Source organism: Ictidomys tridecemlineatus, chromosome 15, assembly GCF_052094955.1.
Source record: "Ictidomys tridecemlineatus isolate mIctTri1 chromosome 15, mIctTri1.hap1, whole genome shotgun sequence".
Lineage (NCBI taxonomy): Eukaryota > Metazoa > Chordata > Mammalia > Rodentia > Sciuridae > Ictidomys > Ictidomys tridecemlineatus.
In genome coordinates this window covers 46,975,987-46,998,854 of record NC_135491.1, presented here as the reverse complement: position 1 = coordinate 46,998,854, position 22,868 = coordinate 46,975,987, and the positions used below count along the sequence as shown (strand labels likewise).

The window sequence follows — 22,868 nt, the reverse complement described above, 5'->3', positions numbered from 1 at the left end:
AGACTATCACTAATGAATAAAGATAATACCAAGGTGAAAATATTAGTACCATTTTCCCCTCTCAGAAGTATTTGCACTCTCACAGGGATCAACCCACTCTACTATCAGAGTTTCAGTGTCAACAACAGATCTGTTCCTCGGTTTCAGTTTGGTAGGTGGCCACTTTATGAGGGTGCTCAGGACCTCTGCACAGTCCTTAGGCCATGACCTTGAGAATTAGAAACATAGCCCATAGGTGGAGAAGTCAAAAGAACAATTCCAGAGAGTGAGAGCAGCCATTAGGTGAAACTTGAGTCTTAAAAATCTAGATCTTGGAGGTCATTATCACCACTGGATTCTGATGGACGACCTGGGACTGGTTTAGGGTGGGATCTCCATGAGCCTCCCACCACAGAGACTCTCCTTTTAGTTTGGTCAACGGAATCATCATCCAGTAAGTGATCTCCCTTCCATCAATTAGGATGTTCCAAATCCATCTTCTAGCAACAGTACCATGGAGAAGGAACCCATCGCATAGAGAAGTATTTCTTTAACTCCAAGAACAGTTTCTAGGACTCTTCTTAACTGACAATAGAGGGAACTTCAGGTGGTTGGAACATCCTGGGAATTTCTATTCCATCCAAAAATATAGTACATGACAGCGTGGGAGCCATGTTTCCTTTGAATACTAATGACCCGAGGTATTGTATCACCTGAACCAAGATCAAAGGTCCTGAAGTTAAGATTCATCAATAGTGTGGACCCCAGCAGATGAGTGCCAAATTCTCATCATTCCCCATATTGGAAATTTTGTATTTCACTTCTGCTTTGAGAATACCACACAACTCCATAGTAATATAGAATAACGATTTGAAAAAAAACAAACAACAACAAATAATGTTCTGCTTGGGGGAAAATCAGACATGAGACTTCCAACAAGAAACAAGGGGAGATGAGGAAGACTTCAGGTTAATATTTTATCTTGGCAAAGAAAAAGCCACCTGATGTTTTTGCTCCTCAAGTCTGTGGGAAGAATTATTTAAAGGCTAGTTTCACAACTTTGAGATTCTACAATTAATTTCTATGAAACTCATGGTAAATTATCATCTTTTCAATGATTTTTTCCCCTATCCTTCCCCCCCAAGAGTCTTGTCTGACAAATTTCGTTCTTTTCAATTAAAAAAAGAAAAAAAGAAATGGAACAGATGTGCCCTATGAGAGCTGGCAGTATGTTCAAGATCTGGTAATAATTTATTCAGGTCCATTTACAGTAATAAAATACATCTTTACATACAAGTTGCACAGAAACACACAGCAGACACCCACTGCTCTTGGATATGATACGGTTCCTTGTTGGAACACACAGGAAACTTTCATATATCAGAGATCACTTATGACAGCCCTATCCTCTGTGTAAAGGTCATCTCCCGGCAGAAGAATAGCTCACCTAGTTAAAGGGATACCAATTTTTAAGTGTTCTGCCAAGCTGAAGACGGAGTGAATGAGGGAGAGAAGGAGATGTCAGATTTCAAATGCAGGGCACGCTCATGGCGCGCTCAGATGCTGAGCTGGTAGGAGGGGGAAAGAAACCTCTATTTAGAGATGATTGGAAAAAATCAGTACTACACAGCGCACTTGAGAAGGGATGGGGGAGGCTGCTCTTTCCTCTCTCCAGTTGTGACAAAATGGCCACCATGGAAACAGGGAGATGTTGGCAGTGGGGCCTCTCCTGTGCCTGAAGAGGTGTGTGCGTTCAAGCCTGCAGTGGGGTCCCTGGGCTGGGAGGCTTCAAAGGTCAGGGTGAAGAAACGGGATGCATTTAGAAGGAAGGGACACTCCACAAGGAAAATGACCGGAGAAAAGCAAAAGTTAAGGATTGAAAAGAAGAGGGCTCAGGGAGATTAGGTTGAGTCCCCCAAGACAGAATTTGTCATATTTTAGCCACCTTAAACTACATAACCACGCCAGTTTAAAAAACCCCAAAATACCCGTCTCTGCAAATGTCATCAGCTGCTTTTGAAATAGTCTCTTCAAAATGACCCTGTGACTACCCCAGTTAAGTGCACAGGGGGACCAGAGACACATGCAGGGCTAACCCTAAGCATGCCTGCGAGGCAGGTGAATGAGGTCTCCCCTACCTCCTCACTCTCAGGTGGCTCCTGGGCTCCCTTCCTTGTGCAGCTGAGGTCTGTCTTGCCATTCCTGGTTGCACTAGTTACCAAATCTGGTCCGACTTTCCTTTCTGAAAGCCTCTGTGACAACCTGCCAATCTGATAAACCAATCTGGGTAAGCGTGTTTTCCCTCCTTGAGGACATAATTAGGTTTAGTTAGGCCTTTTCCGTCACAAGTCGGATGCCCAAAGCAAAGAGAGTGAAGCAGCAGGAATTTCAGACACTGTGTAGAGCTCCCCTGGGGTACCTCCGGGGCTGGAGCCTTTACATCACTGTGACAGAGGACTGGTCTGCACAGACCATGACCACAGCAACTTAGGGGTTTCATCTGTCCATGTGTTTGTGCGTGTTTGGTCTCTTTCTCTCCGTGTCACTCCCCAAACCACACTCTCACAGATGCACATCTCCAAACCCATACATGCACATACGTGGACTGTACACAAGCTTGACGCCTGCAGGTATACAACATGGACTTTTTATTCCCAGTCCCTTTGGGGCTTCCTAATATCCTCCAAAGCAGGCCCTGGCAAACTATGGCTCATGGGCAGAAACCAGCCCACTACCTGTTTTATAAATAAAGCTTTATTGAACACAGACAGGCCCATTCATTTGTGCATGGTCTGTGGCTATTTTTGTACTATAACAGGGCATAACGGTAGTCAGGACAGACATCATATGGTCCACAAAATCTCAAATCTTCACTCTCAGGCCTTTTAAGAAAAAGCTCGCTGAATCCTGCTACATTTTTATATCTAGAAAACACGTCTGTTTGTTTTAATTGCCAAAGAACTTCCCCTCTTATAAATTATAAAATAATACATTATATTTTTGGAGACAACTGGTATGAGTCAGGCCTTTTTAATTAAAGAAATCCCTAGTCCCTCCATCTGTTTCCTAGGTGGTGTGAAGTCAGGCCCCCTGCCTCTTCTAGCTTCTCTTGGTAGCCAGAGTACTGTGAGGACATTAGGTCCCAACCATGTGGACACTGGGTACCTCAACTGGGCACTTGTTCCTGGCTACCACCCCAGTTTTGATAGAGAGAAATGTTCTGAGTGCGTGATAGGAATGTGTGTAGGGGCGGTCCCAGAGGGCAGAAGGTAAATGCTGGCCTATTTCTCTGAAGTACCTGGTGCAGGACAGTAGCACCATCCAATCTGGCCCACCCATGCCCTCTGCAGATGGTTAGACAAGGCCTCTGAGCTGGTGGCTGAGGGCCTAGCAGGGATTCCCCAGGAATGCTCCTTTTGGAGAATGGTATATCTTCAATTAGCCACTCAACAAATCATAAAATGGGATTGTCAGATTCATTATGGGAAAAGCTGTGCTGAAAATAATGCCTTAAGTATGTGTTATGGCTGCTGGGGATACAACTGGTATTAGTGGCTTAAGGGGCTCAGGAAATTTCCATGAGACCACAACAAAGGAACAGCCCCATCCTGAGAACAATGGAGGACAGACCCTTTTCCTTACATCATGAAAGGAGAGCTTTCTTATTTAAAAATCTGCTACTCTAAACACCCCCTCTCCCCACCCCCAGCACACTGTGTCAGAGTTATGTTTTAAAAAAGTCATTAAAACACCCCCCCCACCACCACCAAAGGGGGCTCAATGAGGTCTCATTCCATGGTAATGAGCTCCAATTTAACAGGATCATTATTTTTGACATTAAAGGCCCCAGAATAGTGTCACATGCCCAGGAGCTATTTTTTTCCTTTTTTTCCTTTCCTTCTTTCTTCTTCTTCTTCTTTTTTTTTTTTTTTAAACCAGCTAATCCTAGAAATAAGAAGCTGCCATGAGGGACGGTGAGTCAGGCCCTGTAGAAGTACTTTAGGAAGAAATGCTGCCTCTGACGGACCCAGGCAGGGAGCATGGTCCACACAAGGCCTTGAGCACCCGGATGTGCCCTGGGCTTCTGCCACCCCACTGTCCTCTTGACCAGGACTGCTGAGGGTCTTGCAGTGACTTCCCAGAGAGTGTGTAAGAGCTTGGGGTCAGTGTCAGATGGACTGGACCCAAGGCCTTGCTGTGCCATTTGTGCCCAAACCATAAGTCTTAGGGAATTTTTACTTAAGTTCCTTGTGCCTTGGTTTGGTTCACCTGTGAAATAGAACCAATACTAGTACCTGGTAACTGGGTAGGAACAAAATGAAACAGGATACAGGAAATGGACTCCAGCATGCCCAAGAGGAGAAAAGAATGCCCGGGAGGTGACATCCGAGGAACAGGTGAGCTCCCGGCTAAGGTCACCATCCCCAGTGGGAGCAGGTTGAAAAGCTCCAGGACTTTCATGGAGAAATGAGATTGGTGGGACAGACAATGTACCTGAATATACTGAGAGGTGATATATATCTATAGATACATATCCATATATATAGAGAGAGTTATGAATATGTCCGTAATTACTAAATAGACAACTAAGCAAAGCAAAAGTAGAACTACTGAAACAGAATTGTGCAGGAAAGGAAAAGAAATCGTAACACACTACAAGGCTTGGCTAGGCTAAATATTGATCTAAGATCACCATAGAGGATAGGAATTTCAAGTGGCTTTTGAAAGGGGGATTTTTACAAGAGAGCAAGGTCTTCATTTTCCATAACTGGAAGTCAATAGGTATTGCCTAGTATTGAGAATCCAGAAATAGCAATAAAGCATGATACTCAGAGATATAGAGGTAAAGTCTAAGGAATCAGTTTGAAGAATTTATTTCTGGGGAGTAGGAACTGGGTGTGGGATTCTAGGGAGCTATTGGTCTTTCTGTAATAAAGGTGATAATACTTCTTGAAAAAAACTGTGTGGATAAACAACTTATACCTTACTGCTATTTCCATATTTATCTAGATGGATTCATTCTCCGGCACATTTCAATGCATAGGCTCAAAGATCCCACACTTCACCATTCAAATTTTGGCCTCTCATAGAGCCTTTGTATAACTATATCAAACTCTCAAGTTCATTTGGTTAATTGATCTTGATCATTCATATATATATATATATATATATATATATATACATATGGAGATACATATATCTAAATAGATATATAGACATATATATATATTTGAGAATAGCAGAAAATTTCTATTATTCATTAATGTCTTTTCATGATCCTCTACGTTAAAAACTATATTTTACTGCATGTTTTTTTTCCTTCTCCACTAATTTAAGCTGAACTTTTTCTTGATCAAATCAACAGGTCACTTGTCAATAAATTCTTGTCCCGATGACCTTCTCCACTATCACTGACAGTATCTCATCATCCTGATACTGCAGTCCCTGGTCCTCCCTCTTCCTCTGTGCATACTTCACCTTCAGCAATCCCAATTGTGCCAGTTCCTTTGAGATCAAAGTTATGGTCTCAGATTGTCAGCAGACATGAACATGGACCTCAAAGATTTGGTACCACTCACAACTCAAAAGTCACTAGAGATAAAATCCAGTTTCCACTGGAAGTAAGTATGCATCATTCTCATGTGAATCTCTCTTTGGATACTTGGTGCTGATTTTCAGCTCTAATCACATTGAGTGAAGTAGGGGAAGTGGGGACCTTGTTGAGAATACAGAGACACCTGCAGGAAAACACACTGTCTTGGGATCCACCAGAACACCCAGTGGGTCAAAGAACTATGGTAGAAGAAAGTGCTAGAAAATACTGAATTGTTCATTGAGAGCAAGATTTTTTTTAGCAATTTTCTATCTTTGTCACCAATACCACTCAAGTCATATCATATTTGAAAAAAGTATACTTTTTTGCTTTTGAATATCATGTACCAGGGATGGAACTAGGGGTGCTTAATCAATGAGCAACATCCCCAGCCCATTTTATTATTTTTTTATTTTGACACAGGGCCTCACTTAGTTGCTTAGGGCCTTGCTAAATGGCTGAGACTGTCCTTGAACTTGTAATCCTCCTGCCTTAGATTCCCATATTGCTGGGATTATAGGCGTGCACCATGGAGCCTGTTAAAACAATGTTCTACATGAACAGAGATAGAAGAAAACAGACGTGCTTGTAGTGGTACACAGAACTCTGCTGAAAGTATAAAAGTTGGCATGGTACATAGGTTTTATATTCATAGAGGTTTTCCGAGGATCTCAAAAGGAAACCAGACTTCGTATCCTTTAGTTAACATTTCCTGAGTACTACTGTAAGCTTATCCTTGGCTCTTAACATCTTACATTCTTATGTTAAAAGCTTATTCACCCATTTAACAGATAAGTCAACCAAGGCCCAGAAAGGTAAAGAAATTTGCCTTGAGTTTTAAAGCTAATGGTTAGTACAATCAGGACTTAAACCCAGTTTTGATCCCAAAGACCATGTTCTTCCTCACTAGGACAGGAGTCCTCAACTGAGAGGTGTTTTATCCTACAGAAGACATCTGGTGATGTCTGGAGACATTTTTGGTTGCCCTATCTGAGCATATGGGAGTTACTGGCATGCATTAGGTAGAAGCCAGGGATACTGCTAAACATCCTGCAATCCACAGGACATCTGCCACATGGAGAATCATCAGGCCCCAAGCCCAACAGGGACAAAGTGGGAAAATGCCACACTATGCTACACTTGTTTTTCTTTAAAAAATTCGGAATTAATTGTCCAATTAATTGTTACCCGTAACACCTAGAACAGTGCCTGGTGCATAGTAGGCAGTTAAATCTCTTATAATTATTACCAAATGGATTATTTTCCTAAAGTTATTGAAGCTCTTAGAGTGCTATACAGAAGATACCATAAGCTTCCATAAGTGATTATGTGACTAATCCTAAATAAGGCTTGTATACGTGAACTTCACCGCAGGTACACAGAACAGCAGCCTTGATGTGTAAAAATATCTATAAACAGTACAAAAGTCCTACTGATAAACCTAGTTATCCACCTTAAGTGCAAAAATATAAGACGACGACCAATTTATTCCCCTACTCACCAGTTGTCCCATAGGACTTTGTTAAATATGCTCATCTGCACTCAGGAAGAGTTATACTTTTAACAAGGTTTAGAAGAAAACAATGCTTACTAAAAAATTCTTTGGGATTTTTCCCTTTGCAATTTCATAACCGTCACCCTACCCGGAATAAATAGGACAGGACCTTAGAGGAACGCAGTCATTCTATTGAAGGTGGGAGGAAGCAGCTCCAGGGCCTATGTGGAAGACAAGGAGTTAGAAAGCTGAGAAACACAAGATCCCCCATTGGCTTCTCAGTAGACGTCTTTCTCTAGTCCTGTGTGGGTAAGGATGATGGGTGTGGGCTCATGGGGAGGTCAAGCCCATAGCGACAGAAGACTGGCTTCTTTGTGGATGTTTTCATGATGTGGCGAGTGTGGCATGCAGGATCAAAGAGAAGGGGAAGGCTGGGTCTCACCTTCCTGACCTCCTTCTGCAGCTTGAAAAAGGAGAACTGAAATGTTTACTGTTAAACTAGAAGAGTCATTCATTTTTTCATTCATCCCACACACACTCAAGTGCCAAGGTACCCCCTGGGCACTGGATAGGCTGTAGATCCAGACTCCTGTAGTTGGGTGTGGCCATATGGAAGGAGTTCTCATCTATGGCAAATGAGTGGGAAAGAATTGAGCCATTTCTATACCTAGACCTTGATTCTAAAGATGGCGGCAATGCCTGGGGTGATGGAGAAGCAACAAGAGGGAAGGAACTGATCAAAACAACCTTGTGAGCAAGAAATTGGCTCCTTCATTCTTTCAGCTGCTCTACCATTGGGCTGTTTGTTTGGTGACAGACTTGGCTACTTATATGCTTGCTTAATTCTGTAAGTCTATGCCCTCTTGGGTTTTTTGTTCCAGACAGACAATAAATACCAAAGGCAATCAGGGAAGGTCTCTCTGATAAAGTGACAATTATAATTCAAACGAGACCTGAATGGAATGGAGAGTCAGTCATGAAAATATCTGGGTGAGGGGGGCGTGGTCTAGCAGATGAAAAACTAATGGACAAAAGCAGAAGTTAATTTGAGTGTCTGAAGAAGAAAGAGTGACTTGCCAGAGGGCAGTGACTTGGCTGAGTGGCACTGGGTGCCATGGGGAGGACACTGAGTGACAGTGAGGGACCTGGAGGCAGTTCTAGGTGTGAGATGCAGCCAGCAGCGTCTGCAACCTGGCACAGGTGTGTGTACATGGAGAGAGAAAAAGAACAGTTGACTTGCACGTTGAAGATCGCCTTGGCTGCAGTATGGAAAACAGATCTCAGGGGTCAAGAACAGAATCAAGAATAGAGAAGCCATAATTGCAGTGGGTCAGTGAGCAATGATGGTGGCTTGGACCAGGATTATCAGTCACAGTGGGGATGGGAGAAGGGCAGGATTCAGAATGTGTTTGGAGATTAAAACCAACAGGTCTGACTGACAGATTGGAAATGGAGGGGGATGGAGTTTTAAGTCTTGAGCAAATGGGCAATGGTGGTGTTTCCTGAGTTGGGAAAGACTGGGGGAGAAATATTATAGAGGACACCAAAAGGCCTGTTATATAAGGAGAAAAGTTAAGCTGCCTGCTCCAGGTTGAGGGGACAGCCTGGGGGCTCAGGGAGATCATTTGGGGAGTCTTTAGCAAATAGAATTTAAAGTCATAAGCCCCAGATATATCTTCCTAGGGAAGTGGAGAGAGAAGTGAGGGGTTCTAAGGGAAAAGAAGAGTTTATTCAGCAAGAATTTTGGCCTTTCTCCAACGACTTCTGGGATAAATACCCTTTAGCATCTCCAAGGGACTCAGGGAGACTGTGCTATCGTTGGTAATTCCAAGTGGCGTTAATGCAACCCCTTCAGTGGGGTGCTGGTGCTGGCCTGGGTTGGCCCATGAGAGCTGGTCTTACATTTTCAAGAGTTGTGTGTTCTTGTCATTCAATATGGTTATTGAGGGAGCTGCAACGGGGGCATCTATGCCACAGCAATCGCCAAATTCTCCAAATCAGGACCTTTAAAATTTTTGAGATCCTGTTTGTCAGCACACCATGGATCCCTAACCATTTTGGGGGTTTAGACTTGCCAGAGGAGTGGCATGGGGTCGCCAGACCTGTTGGTGCACAACAAGAGGACCTCATTCCTCCAGGAGCTGGTAGGTGCAGAGCATCATTTGCAGTAGAGTGGCACCATCCCACCCGCTGGGAACTCTTACAACATGCAGCCTTGATTCAGCCCATCTCCTTACCATCACTAGCAGGTGACAAGTGACAGTGTGTCTTAAGCAGCCCTGGGAAAACAACAAAGAGAGGCTGGGAACCTCCTAAACAGCTTTTTGTGGAATGGATTCTTAGAAAGGAAGGACACTATTGTTTCTCTTAAAAATAGTCACATACACACACACACACACACACACACACACACACACACACACACACACACCTCAAGGATTTAAGGACCCATAGACTTTCTTTCCTCTAGAGCATAGGGGGCAACATTGAACTGGATTTCTGGCCCAGGGCAGGAAGGCACAGGGAACTGCAGGCTCTTGGATGCCTGTGCATCTTGTCCCATGCTTCAGGACACAGAGCACCACACTAAACTCTGGAAAGGCAGCAACTTTGGTCTTTATAACTCTACTCTTTCTTGCTCAGTGTTGGCAATGTCTTCACTGCACCTAGATCAGTGACTCCGAGATGTGTTTTCATGAAGGTGCAAATGGGTTGATTAGTTTATTCAGGAGTATCGACCTGCTGCGGGGCACTGGAGCATGGAGCATGCAGCAGTCTCCCTGCACGCTCCAGTGGGCCGTGGTTACCGCGACTGCATCCACCAGGAATTGAGTGCTGCTTTGCCTCCACACTCGGGGCTCGAGCAATGTGTCATTCCAGCATCTCCCTAATGAGGATTTTCAGAAGATGGAGCTGTCCGGACCTAACTGGGCCATCAGAAGTGCATAGAAGGGGTGTCATAGGCGATAGCAGTAGGGACACCTAGGGAGGCTGGGCTTGAGAGGGGACCAAATGGAATGATTGCCTGTGCATAGCAGGGCTGCAGGTGCTCACGCCCAGGCCCCCAACACATATGCAAAACCCACCACAGCCTTTCCAAGTGAAGCTTTCTTTTGGAAATGAATTCACAGGATCAGGAAGCATTGTCTGTAAGGAATCACAAAAGTCATCAAATCCAAAGCTTTGTATTTTCAGATGAGGAAACCGAGGCACACAGAGGTTAAATGGTTTGCTTCAGGCTGCACAATTCTTTAGTGCAGATCTGAGTTTGCCTTACTCATTTGTAGTGCTCACCAGCCAGCTTCCCCATAAGCAAGCTCCCAAGTCTTAATTTCAAACCTCAACCTCAGTGACTGAGTGTTTGTGTGCATTCACATGTGTGGGTATACGTGTGTGCACAAGAGTGCAGATGTGTGTGCATGGTGTGTGTGTATGTGTATGTGTGTGTGTGTGGAACTGTTGGCATATGACAGTGGTTGCAGGGATATTCTCTGCTTGCTTCATGTTTTCACATCTCCCACAAGACAGGAATTAAAGGCAGGAATAGCTGAGCGGTTCCCTCAGGCAAGTAGATCTGTGGAAAAGCAACAAGCCAGCGGCTTGGCCTCTCAGGGGTCAGTGGGACTTCCTTCTCTCAGAAGCATCCAAGGCTACATTTTCATCTTCACCCTGTTTCCATCTTGCATAATCTATTATAAAATGCAATTCCAAATGCATTTCAGCAATTGCAAGGTAGAATGAGACTCTCTCAGCTCCTCTTGAACAGCTGATCTGCAAAACCTATAAGGAGTTTCAGTAGAAAGTTCACTAATAGGAAAAACAGTTGCTCATGTCCTCAGTGAGGGGCAAGGTTCTTTTAAGTTGGTGGCTTGTGGTTATTTTTTTTTTGTTATTGTTCTTTAAAAAGGGATAAGACTGCAGAGTTGGAGGCTCACCTTTGCTCTTGTGTTTAATTGCTGCAGAGCCATTTATTACCTTGCATTCTTCCCCAGAGGGGACATTATCCTTTACAGCAACCCGGTCTTGCTAAGTTTGGCTCATCTAAGTGCCCCCTGAAATGAGCCCCATCACCTCTGGGTAATTCCGGGTCAGCTCCATCACCACATCTGTCTGGCTGCAATGCAGAAAGGCCCTATTGAAAGGAAGAAGGGCTGGAACTGGGATTTTTTTTTTCCTTCTTTGAATTTTGCATAAAACTCCCTCTCTCGCCACATAATGAGAAAACATCCATCATCTGTCTTTCCCTGGGAATGTCGGAGGCCATCCCGAGTCAGCCCGTGGTCCTGCTCATCTGTACACAGGCAGGCAGGGTTTGTGAAATTGCTTTTCCCTCAGATGGCTCTCACAAATGAAAGTGCTTTGTCATTTTTAATGCCCGGTGCTCCCTTTTTCCTTCTGCCTCCAGCCACAATCCAGCCGATAAAACCCACAGGTATTTGGTTTTATTTTTTTAAATACCCTTAAAGCCCAGAGGACTGTTGGAATCTACCAGAGTCTCCCTGCAGGTTCTTCTCCTGGTGCTACACAATGCAGAAATGGCTTCAAGGAGAGTTTCTTTCTGTTCCCTGGGCCTTGTGCAGCATTTGGATAGACAGACACACAGACACACAGAGACAATGGAGCAGGTGAAAGCTTGCCTTAGAATGAAGGTACAAATCCCTGCAGGTCGGCTCTGAGTGGCAAGGGAATTAACAGAGGTGGATGTGCTTTGTCAATGGGAAAGTGCACTAAAGATTCAAGTTATTATTATTTTTAAAATGTCTCCAGCCTACGATTTGTCATAGACACCTATCATTCTGCTTAGATAATTGGGTAATTGTTCCTCATGCCGGAGGGAACAAAAGTCTGCCTTTGAAATGTGTGTGTGTCTGTGCGGAGGCTGATGCATAGAGAGCCCTGTTATAACAGGGTTTTGACTCCACGGAGATTTGTAGATGCCAAAAGACTAACAATATCCTTCCCTGAAAACTGCATGGAGCTTTTAATGGGCAAGTTGTTTGGATAATCTGATTCTGGCATTTGAAAAGTGGCCCTTTCTAGAATATTCATATAGGGGCAATGGAGTAGGATCCGAGGTTGCTTTACGTGATGGATTTGTAGCCCCAAAGTTACTTTAAAACAGACTCCTTGTAAAGTGTGATCATTTCCCACCTATCTAACTTTTCCCCACACTAGGTTATTTTTAGTTCTTTGCAATCTTTATTGAGAGAAATATTAACTTTTTCTGCCTTCATCACATCATCTATTCACACAGTAACAGAACCAAAATAATTTGATTATTTAAAGGGAGCCCTTGTATCCTTAGGTAAACATGAACACCCGCCTGATGATGGAGAATCTTGCTTCTCAAATTATCTGTCAGGAAGGACTACCGTTTTTTGTGGCTGGCATTACCATACAATTCCATAGACTGATCCTTTTGAAAGATGCTTAAAAGATGGATTGCTTAAAAAAAAAAAGTTGCTTGGATGTTGTAGCAATGTCAGAATGCTATAAAAGTTTCTAAACACTGAGTGTCTGTCCTTAACTTATTGAGGACCTCCAACAAATAGCTTCTAGGTCAGGAATGGTCTGCAAAGCACATTTTGAGTAGCACTGATACAGAGGCAACTGTCTTGCTCTCTGTGCTCTCAATTTCCAACTATACAACTTTTCACCACTTAAACTTTGTAAGAGTTTGTGAATCTGACACTTTAATGGTTTTATTTAAATAGGGAGGAGTTTTTCCACAAAAATCTCTAAAGGAAGTAATCAAGGGCTGACCAAGATGGAGGGCAATTAATACCAATATGAATTACAAAGGCATTGTCCAAGAATCACTCAGGAGCTTACCCTAAGCTATCACAGAGGGAGGGAAGGGCTTGGGGTCGGCTGAAGTATAAAAAACATGAAAGTGATTCTTGGCTTATATTCCACGAAATAGCAGATTAAAGGGATAAAGAGACAGCTAAAACCAGGCTGGCCCAAAGAACAGAAAATCAGCCAAGGCTGTGAGCAGAGCGGACACAACCCGAGCACATGTGGGGGGGGGCTGGGGGGAGTGCATATTCCACCTGGTGGGCAGGCTGATTGGCGCTGAGTAAGGAAGGGTGGAAAAAAGGTTGAGGGAGCATTTTCAGAAAAGGGGTCCAATTTATATCCGTTGCTGTAATTGGTTTGTTTGTAGAGAGCAGGAAGAAGGGGGCAGTGGGGAACGTGATGGAGTGAAACACGGAGGGCTGCGAATCCCCTGCCTGATGAGTTGGAGAGAAATTGTTAGTAACCAAGACGGTCCCGCAGGGGTTCATTAAGTGACTGGCCCTCCACGATATCCTGTCATTTCTAACCCGGATGCATCCACATTAGCCAGCTTTGCAGTATGCAATTGTGTGTCTGCCAGGGTGTGCGGAAGAACGGGAAGGTCCGCTGGCTGGGTTTGTGCGGGGGGTTTGTGCCTTTTCTTAGGGATACAGTTCAGTTTTCCATGGGAATTAGAATCATGAAGGCCACATGCAATTAAAAACAAATGGCAAAAAGCAAAAAGGTGCTTTCTTACTGGAAACACAAATTTGCTTTGACACTTAAAAAAGTACCGTGGAGTCGAACAATAGGGAGACCAAGAAAGGATGTGAACTGGGTGGGAGGGAGGTGGCTGAGGAACTCAAAGGCAGCCAGTGTGAACACATCCAAATGGGGACTTCTTAACCCACCTCTCAAAGGGAGAGCCAGCAGCATTTGTCTCCAGATTGTGAGGCCTGTCAGCCTCTGGAAAGGGGGGGGGGCTGGGGACTCAAGTTCCAGGGGCGAGAGAGGAAGGCGGGGATGGTGAACCAGCCACATGGGCAGATTGCCTAAAATGTCTCTGGTCTTGGTGGCATTTGAGTCACTCTTGCTTTGGCTATGGATGTTTCCTTCCAGGCAAAGATGGAAGAAAAACTCTTACAAGGAGTTTTAAGGTTAGGAGTCTCTTTGGGAATCTCACAAATTCAGATCTTAAAAAAGCATTAAGAAGAAAAAGTTTCTTGCCCCACTGGGGACTGTAAGGATTCAGTCTGCTAAGTACTGGGCCTGTCAGAGGTAGCCAAGAATCCACCTGCAAGGGCTGGGGAAAAACCTACACCATCTGAAGGGTTTCCCCAACCCCTGCCCCCTCAGCTGGAGCTGAATCAGCCCAGCCCTTGGCCTCTGGGCCGAGGATTCCCTCTTTGGCTGTAGAGGAGGACTTGACTTCAACCTGCTTGCTGTGGTTTGTCATGGTTCCCCAGAGCTAACAATCCAAATGGAAGACCTGCAAGACAGGAAAGTGGCCATCCCTTCATCCCTCTCTGCTCTCTAAAAGACGCATGTGCTGTTATCTGCCACAAAGGAGAATTCTGAAGATCTCCTGGGATCAATCTTGGCTTCAAGTCCATGCTTTGGGTCTGGATCCTCCATCATTAGCAAATATTAAGTAGAGGGAGCCACAAAGAAACTACTAAACTACATTACTGAGGTGTACCCCAGCATATGAAGACAGGCAGAGCTAATTGCAATGATTGCTGTTGACAAAACACCATCCACTGAGTACAGGTCCTCTCATCTGAACCATCGTAACAGGCATTAAGAGGGTGAGGTAGGTATTATTATCATCCCCATTTTATGCAGAAGGAGTCTAAGTCTTTGAATCCAGGAGGTCCCACTGAGCCCTGGGTGCATAGCCACACTCTTAGCCACTCACGCACGGTACTGCTCTTCCAAGTCCTGTTACCATTTTCCGAGTACTTCCCAGGTGCAAGGCTGGCCCTAAGCACTTTACATACATTATCTAATTATCTCATTCGGTCCACAGAGCCACAAATCAAGGTAAGCTGACTGCCCAACTCCCAGCACTTACAAGCTTGCTGTTCCCACAGAGTTGCATCATCCTCAGACCATGTGAAATTGTCCAGGGTGGCAGAGAAATCACTTCTGGGCATGAGTGTGGCCATTACAGATGGCTGTGATGGGCCCTGGGGCTGTTATTCTTCAAGTCTGATATGAGCATTCAGATAACTGGGGAGGGAACCTTTTAACCCTCCTCATTACCACCGTCCTCACTGTTCTCAGCATCAGTGGCCAATGCCAAGACAGGAAATAAGGAAAAACTTTCAGGGTAATCTTCATTTTGCAATAAAGAGAAGGCAAATAGAGGCTTCCAGATTTTTTAAAAAAACTTCAGGAGCCAGAATTAAAATGAATGTCAATGTTTTCATTCAAATACACTTGTTTTTCCATTTCTACCCGAAAGGATGATTCTCAGCTGTACTACTTTATGTAGCTAAAAATCCTGCATACTTAAAAAAAAAAAAAAGACCAGGGTCTTCTTCAAACAGAACCCCGTTCTAATGAGGGGATTTTGGAGTTGTTTATGCAGCACGTTGCTTTATCTGTATAAAGCCAAGAATCTCTCCAGGTACTTTCAGTGGATTGATCTCATCAAGCCACAGATTTATTAAAAAGAAATATAGATAGAGGGAAACAGGCCACTGTAATTATACATTAGTATTTTTTTTAAAGAAATAAAAACTGACTCCAAGTTTTTTAGTCATTGAAATGGGCCCTGCACATCATGCATGTGATGTAATGACAGCTTCAGACAAGGGATGCTTTTGATGCATTATTAACCATAAAAAAAAGACATTAAATACCAGGCTTGAATGCCATGGGGATGCATATTTCACTAGGAATTATTTTTCAATGTATGCTTAAAGTTTATTTTGGTAAACAGATGACTGGAGGCTGTCAGAGCTGCAGTAAGATTTATGTTCATCTGGAATCTTCTTCTTCGAAGGAGAGGAAATGTCTGGGACCTGTGGAACACCCACAGCAAAATGTAAATCTTTTCTTGGATCCACGGAGAATGAGTGCCACCAGGAACAGTTCCCCCTTAGGAAGGTCCTTTCCAAGAGGCATCCTTGGGGGCACACGCCATGGGGAGGGGAAGAGGGGACACATATTCCATTGTCTCTAGGAGGAGCTGGCAGAGCAGAAACATCTGGACTGGGAAGCTGGCCTCAAGATGCCCTGCCAGGGGCCTTGTTGTACATCTGCTGCAAAGAGCACCTGGAGTGAACCCCTGCACCTCAGAGTCAGCCCCATTTCTTTCATAGCTGGCATGTCTCTAGAGATTCTGGTTTTGGACGTGGAACTTACTGACCAGGTGGGTGCTCTGGTTCTTGGTCAATGATGGAGGCATCCACCGTCTCTGTGTATAAAGCCCTTCCTTGGGTCTCTGCAGCTGTCATAGAATTGCAATCAAGGAACATCAACTGATACTTTGCTGGACCCAAAGACAATAGTGTCCACCTTTAGGACCTGCTTCTGCCTTCTTACTATTTAATACTGAAGAAATATTATCCTCAAAATCCATCCAATTTGGCAGATTCTGATAGCTAATCTAGCTGCTCTGGGCTCATACAATGATATGTACAGAATGCAGTGCATCTGTTTAACTAATTTGTTACATAGATACCTAACCCCAGGTACAGGACCAGATGGGCACACCTAACCCATATGCATGTTAAAATGCTTTCCTGCTCACATCTTGCCTGTACCTGGAAAACCCCAAGAGCCCAGCAGATGTTATTGCAATGCTCAGGCTGGAGGGTGGTCTTTATCGGGTCAATGATCCATGATTTGCACTAACAGGATATTAGTGGCATGAAGAATGCCTTCAAAGAAGCAGAGAATGGCTTGGGAATGTGTTTTCTTTTTGCAGCCTTATCTTCTTGAGCTTTTGTTGAGACTGGTTTATATTCTCTGGCAACATTCCAGTTCCTGAAATGGCATCAAATTAGCCTATGCATTTATGTCTCAGTTTCTTTAGAGTAATAATTAATTGGATCAGGATTTTGGTGATGCCTCCTCCAAGGGTGGCTGATTTGATAGTAGCAGCCCTTGACAGAGGGTGATATTGTTCTGCAGGGCATATTTAGCAACATTTACAGAAATTTTGGGCTGTCTCAACTTGGGGGGGCACTACAGACATCCAGTGGGTAGAGGCCAGGCATGCTGCTAAATATCCTAAAATGCACAGGATAAATGCATAAAGAATGTTCTCGCCTCAAGTGTCAGTTGTATAGGGGTTAGAAGCCTCATTCTGATGGTGGCCCCATGCAAGGGTGACCATTATATTTCATGACTAGAAACAGCTGAGATTATAGTTCAGCCATGTTTCATCCAAAATAGATTGCACTTGAATGAGAGAGGAGCCCAAATTCTCGTTTTCCATTGAACAGTGCATCTTGTGTCCTTTGTTAAATGGCCAGTTGTATAATGTTGTGATCATTGCTCTGATGCCCACAGAGCTTGCTGGGGGACATCACAGTGGTCCCAGCATATGTGCTTCTGCTCGTCCTGTGGTTGAAGAAACGGAGGCACATCCAGTTCAGTGATCTGCCAGAGGCCACAGCAGGGCTGGCCGCATCAGGAAAAGACCACTGACCATCTCACCTTTAGTCTCTCACCTGTCAATCTGGAGTTAGAACTGGGAGATTGCTCCAAAGACACACACACTCCCTCCCTCCCTTCCTCTCCTGTATATAGAGATATAGCAAAATGCAGGTTAAGTTGCCTTTAATCTTTAATTCATACACAAGGACGTGCTGCACAGAGTGAAATAAAGAGTAAACTCCAGAGGCAGCAAGTTCTGTAGGTTTGGCCAGATCTTCCTTTTCAAAGACAGACAGCCTGGGGAATCACAAGGATGGCCTTCCATTGCCCTCTTAGATTCTTTTTATGGCAAAATGCTCACTTTTATCAATTCCTACCCCAACCTCTGATTCCCACAGGCTTGGGGGAGGCAAAGAACAGATGAGGGACTGCACCCATCCTTGCTTGTGATGGACACAGGAGACTTGGCGCCCTGGGGAGGCGGAGCAGGCTGGGAGTGGGAAGATGGTTGGAGGTCATGTGTGAGTGGGGGAGCAGCTCTGGTGGACGAAGCCTGAGTTGCTTTTTCCACTTGGGTGGAGGGATTTGGCATGAGACCTAAATGGATGGCTGTTCATTCCAAGCCCCCATAGGCATTTCTGAATTAAGGGATATCAGAGCAGATACAGAGAAAGAGAAGTCTATTGTTGTATCCACCATAAAAATAGATGCATGGAGAAAATGATCTTAGAGCAGACTTAACCAGAGAGGGTGAATGCAGGCGGAAGAAATCGAGCAAGACAAAGCCGAGTCCCCGACAGGGTCTTGAGATCTGAAGCCAACAGAGCAACAGTAAAAGGGATTTGGGCGCCAAGAACTCTAACTGGCAGCAGATGCAGCTGCTACTGGTTCCTCTTTGACACCTCCACCCTTCCTTGTCATCCCCAGGGCAGCCCTGCCAAGAAATAAGGGAATCCCAGCATCTGGAATTGCTGTGGCCCAACATGTAGTAGCAAGTACCATCCAGAAGCCTCTGGGCCGGGAACACTCTTCTGGGAACAAAAGGAGCCTAACAGATCAGGACTTTGGAAATTTGCTTCCCTACCAGCTGAACTTGGGATCTTTTAGGCTTGGAGTCAAGGCAGCTGTGGCTTTGGCGTTTCCCTTGGGCAGCTCCGAGGGTCAGGCCTTTGGTCCAGATGTGGCTGAGTGTTGGCTGAAGTGCTCGGCCCCTACCCAGAAGGGAGACAGCATGGCCTCATATGGGGCCCGTATGTCATCCAGAGAGTCCCAAGGGAGAGGGCCATAAGCTGCATCAAATCCCAGACAGGAAAACCAGAGTTGTCCCCATCTGCCAGACTAAATCAAACTTTACAGATGCCAGCTCTAGAGATTAAAAAAAATAAAAGGTTGCCTCTCTCCCCATTCATTTCAACATGGCTTTGTCCAAAAGATTCCTACTGTTAGCAGCTCTTTCTCTGTATTCAGGGCAGGGATTCATTCATTTGGTCAGGGCTAGCCACGGTGAAATCAAAGTGTTAATTCATCCACTGGCCGAATATGTCACCCAAAATGAGTAGCTTACTTGTTATAAAGCCAACTAGCAGTAACTTTTGGTCTATAGCTCCAAGCTAGGTATTGTAGACAGCAAGAGAGAAGAACATGCCCTGCTCTTTGAAAGCTATTGTTCCCTGGAGACCCCAATGATGTATCCATGGAGAAGACATGTGTGCCTGAGTCATCAACCCTGGATATGCCCAGAGACAAGAAAAAAACAGTTGCATTTGGTCTGGGGACAGCCATGCTCTGGTTAAATAATAAGAAATCTTTCTAAGATGGAGCATCCTTGGCCTCTCATTTTAAAGAAGTATCTTCCAGACTGTAGCCACAGCACATTTGGGTGCTGCCTCATCTCCTGTACTTGAACATGCATGATTTCAAGGGACAACAGTTGGTGGGTGGATGAAGGGCCCAACAGAGAGGCTGCATCTGATGATGATGCTGCACAAGGAACCACTAAGCAGGAAAAATTACAGTGACCACTGGACACCAGTGTGTGCTATTCACAAATATGATTCTGTCTCATTCTCAGAATAATCCCGGGGGTGGATCCATTTTTGGTGGTGTGGAAACTGAGGCTCAAAGAGCTACTTGCCCAGCTCACGATGGCAGCTCTGGAGCTATAACTTACTACAGGCAAAATGACATGTTCTGCATTTCTATCTGTCCACCACCCCGACACAGCACAGAGCCCCATACCTCAGATGGGTGTGGCTGCTGTGTTTGATAGAGCTACTGGGGCATCGAGGACTCCTGAGACCATCACTGATGGTCCCCAACTGAACAGCTATCATAATGGCAGGATGCTGCCCATGGGTGAATAGACCACAGCCAGAAACAGCTTAGGTCCCTGAACTCTGGTGTATTGATCCTAGCAGCTACTATAAAAGAGACTGAAAATTTTAAAGTCAGTCCTGAGATACAGAATCTTCAGAGAACAGGAATAGCCACGAGTCGGGGCAGACTTCAGAAATGCTGGCAACAGTTTCTGTCTGGAGTGTCTCAGTCCTTGGGTGAAAATTTCGTTAATTTTCTGAGTTATTCTACCCTGGGCTTTAGGGGCATTAGCAATTAAATTTAATAGAAGATTTGTGCATTATTGTTAAAATCTTATCAGAAATTGGCATTTGCCCCTTGAAAGATGAGCATAAATTATTCCCAGAAGTATGGTTTTTTTTTTAAAAAAAGTATTGTTGGACAAAAATCTTTATCTATGAGAATATATCTCTAAAATTTTAATGTCCATCAAATGGAAATATATGATTCTACCAAGGTTTTATTTATAATTCTGTATTTTTTCCAGGACCACATTGAATGAAATACGTTATATAGCAAAAATATCATGGGTGGGACCCACATGTGTATGTGTGTGTGTGTGTGTGTGTGTGTGTGTGTGTGTGTGTGCATGCACACGCGCGCACACACGCATGTGCCCTCGTTTAAGTAATGTTTCAAAAATTCTAAATTAACTGTCAACATATAAAACCCAGGCGACAGTATATAAAAATGCATACTGATGGCTTCTCATGGAGAAAAAGTGGACTATTTTAAACCTGAGCAAACGTTTGACTGAAGGTAAAGACAGACCACCCCATTCATATGGGACACTCCACCTGTGCCGGTTGGCACAGCCTCCAAATTTCTCACTATGGTTCTGCATCATGAATTTCCATGGCCTGCTTGACCCCTCAACCATTGGAACCTGGGGCCTCCAGTCTGTCCTTGGTTTCCTTGTTGACAGTTTCTACTGTGGTTAGGTTTAAAGGAAGAACAATTGAAACCCTTCAAGAAAGGTCCAAGCAGTCTGCTTCCAAAGACTTTGTAATAGAAATAAATGTCAGAGAATGTGCTTACCCCTCAAGCACCGCACACTCAGCTCGCACTGATGTCCCCATTACACCAGGATGGCCACACAGAAGGGACGTGCTTGCTCAGTTTCTCAGGGCCCCATCTTCTGCTTTCCTCCTTCCTCCAGCAGACATTCCCCTCCCTCCCCCTGCCCCCTTCATCATGCGCAGCTGCAGAAGACAGTGCCCCTGATCCCATCCATCCTGGCCTCATGCTTTGCCTCAGGGCAAGGTCTGTAGTGTTAAGACTGGCAATGGCCTGAGAGAAGAGGCCGCTGAACCCCTGGGGCTGCTATTAGTATCGGACTTTAGACACATTACAAGCTAAATAGGCTTTTGTGGGCTGGCTGGGAGACACACTGCCCTGCGGAATCCTGTTTCTAAGGGAAAATTCAGCCCAAGTTCCAAACAGTGCACCTCAAATGAACTTGGGCAACATCCTAGCCCATTAGTAAATTTGGTGCTTCTAAATTCTGGAAGCTAATTGGGCTCCCCATTTGGAACTCTTGTTTCCTCAGGCAGGACCTGTGTCCGCCTCTCTGCGCCCCTCTCTGGATAAGCAGTAGTACAGGTGCATTTATGGATCTTAAGAGAACTGCACAGCTCATCAACTCTGAGTGGAGGGTCCACTCCAGGCAAGGACTGGGAAAAGAAGAGGAAAATGCTGCTAGGCAGGAATTCACAGCTCCGGTGTGTGTGTTGAGGGCAGGGCAGGAAAGAGGCAAACAAAGGGAGTACTGCGTGAGTCTAATGACAGCAGGGAAAGCTGTGGAGATTCAGAAAATGGCAGGACTCAAGATAGTCTCATGAAGCTGGTGGTTTGGAATGAAAGCAAAATATGGGTGATATTTCAAGAGGCCCTTCCTTCCCATCAATGAATGGGATTCCCTAGACATTCCAGACAGAGAAAACTACCCAAGTGACAGCCTCGGAGTGAGAAATTTCAGAGTGAACGAAGGTGGCAGGGAAAGTAAGTCTGGTTTGAGGAGACTTTCCTATCACTCCCTAATGTGGCCCACACATCAGGGAGTGATGGGAAATTAAGTGATGGGAGGAGGTGAGTTGGGACCATGTTAGAGGAAGCCCTGGGCACAATGCAGGATGTGCCACTCAGGCATTTCAGGGACAGGGCATGGGTGGATTGAAGGACACGGAGACCGGATGTGGAATTTGCCCTGGTAAAAAGCAGCTCCAATTGGTAAAAGGTAATGAGTGTCTTCATGGGGAGGCCAACAAAGCTTACATGAGAAAGCACCTGTGGTTTAGGGAAATCTCAAGAACTCTCTTGCATATTAGTAGTGATGGTGTTAATCCTTACATTATTTATCTCACAATATTATTCTGATATAGGTATCCATTCATCCATCCATCCATCCAGTGAACAAGAATTTGCATGCGTAGGAGCATTTTTCATATTAACATTTGATTTGGAAGTTTCTCCACACAGAAGCAATTGACCAAAGACAAGGAAAACTGAATGTTCTAGGATGACTCACCTAAGTAAAATGCTCTCTGTTTTATAAATGATGTTTTTCAAACTGTGTTCATTTGATTGTTAGCATGAAATAATCCCCTCCACAAAAAAAAGATAAAAATAAAATAAAGACACAGTAGTCAAATGTTTTATGGCTTTGTTGGTGAGTCCCAACACCCATCAAATTGTCAAAGGCTCCATTAAGTCCTGTAGTTCAAAACAACAACAAAAACCTCTTGGGCTTTTCATAGTTCAAACTTTGACCACAGATTGTTTTAATAAATAATATCTGCTAACTTTATAAGAAAGGTATTTTGAAGAATACTGTCACAAAGTGTTACATAAATATAAGGTCTACAATTTGGTGCAGTTGCTAGATCACCTCCCACTTCTACCTATTACCTCAAAAGTAAATAAAAGGGACTATAATGCAAGGTGCCACTCAAACAGGAATAATTTATTTTTCTTTCTTTCATTTTTGTACTGGGGATTGAACCTAGGGTCACCTAACCACTGAGCCATATCTCTGGCTATTGTCAATCACCAAGGGAC

General features: G+C 44.4%; 1 protein-coding gene across 1 annotated transcript in view; it reads right to left on the bottom strand.

Moving 5' to 3' along the window:
* Zfhx3 (zinc finger homeobox 3) overlaps positions 1-22,868 on the bottom strand; it is a 929,635-nt gene that overhangs the window by 516,329 nt on the left and 390,438 nt on the right. The gene's annotated exons all lie outside the window — the stretch shown is intronic.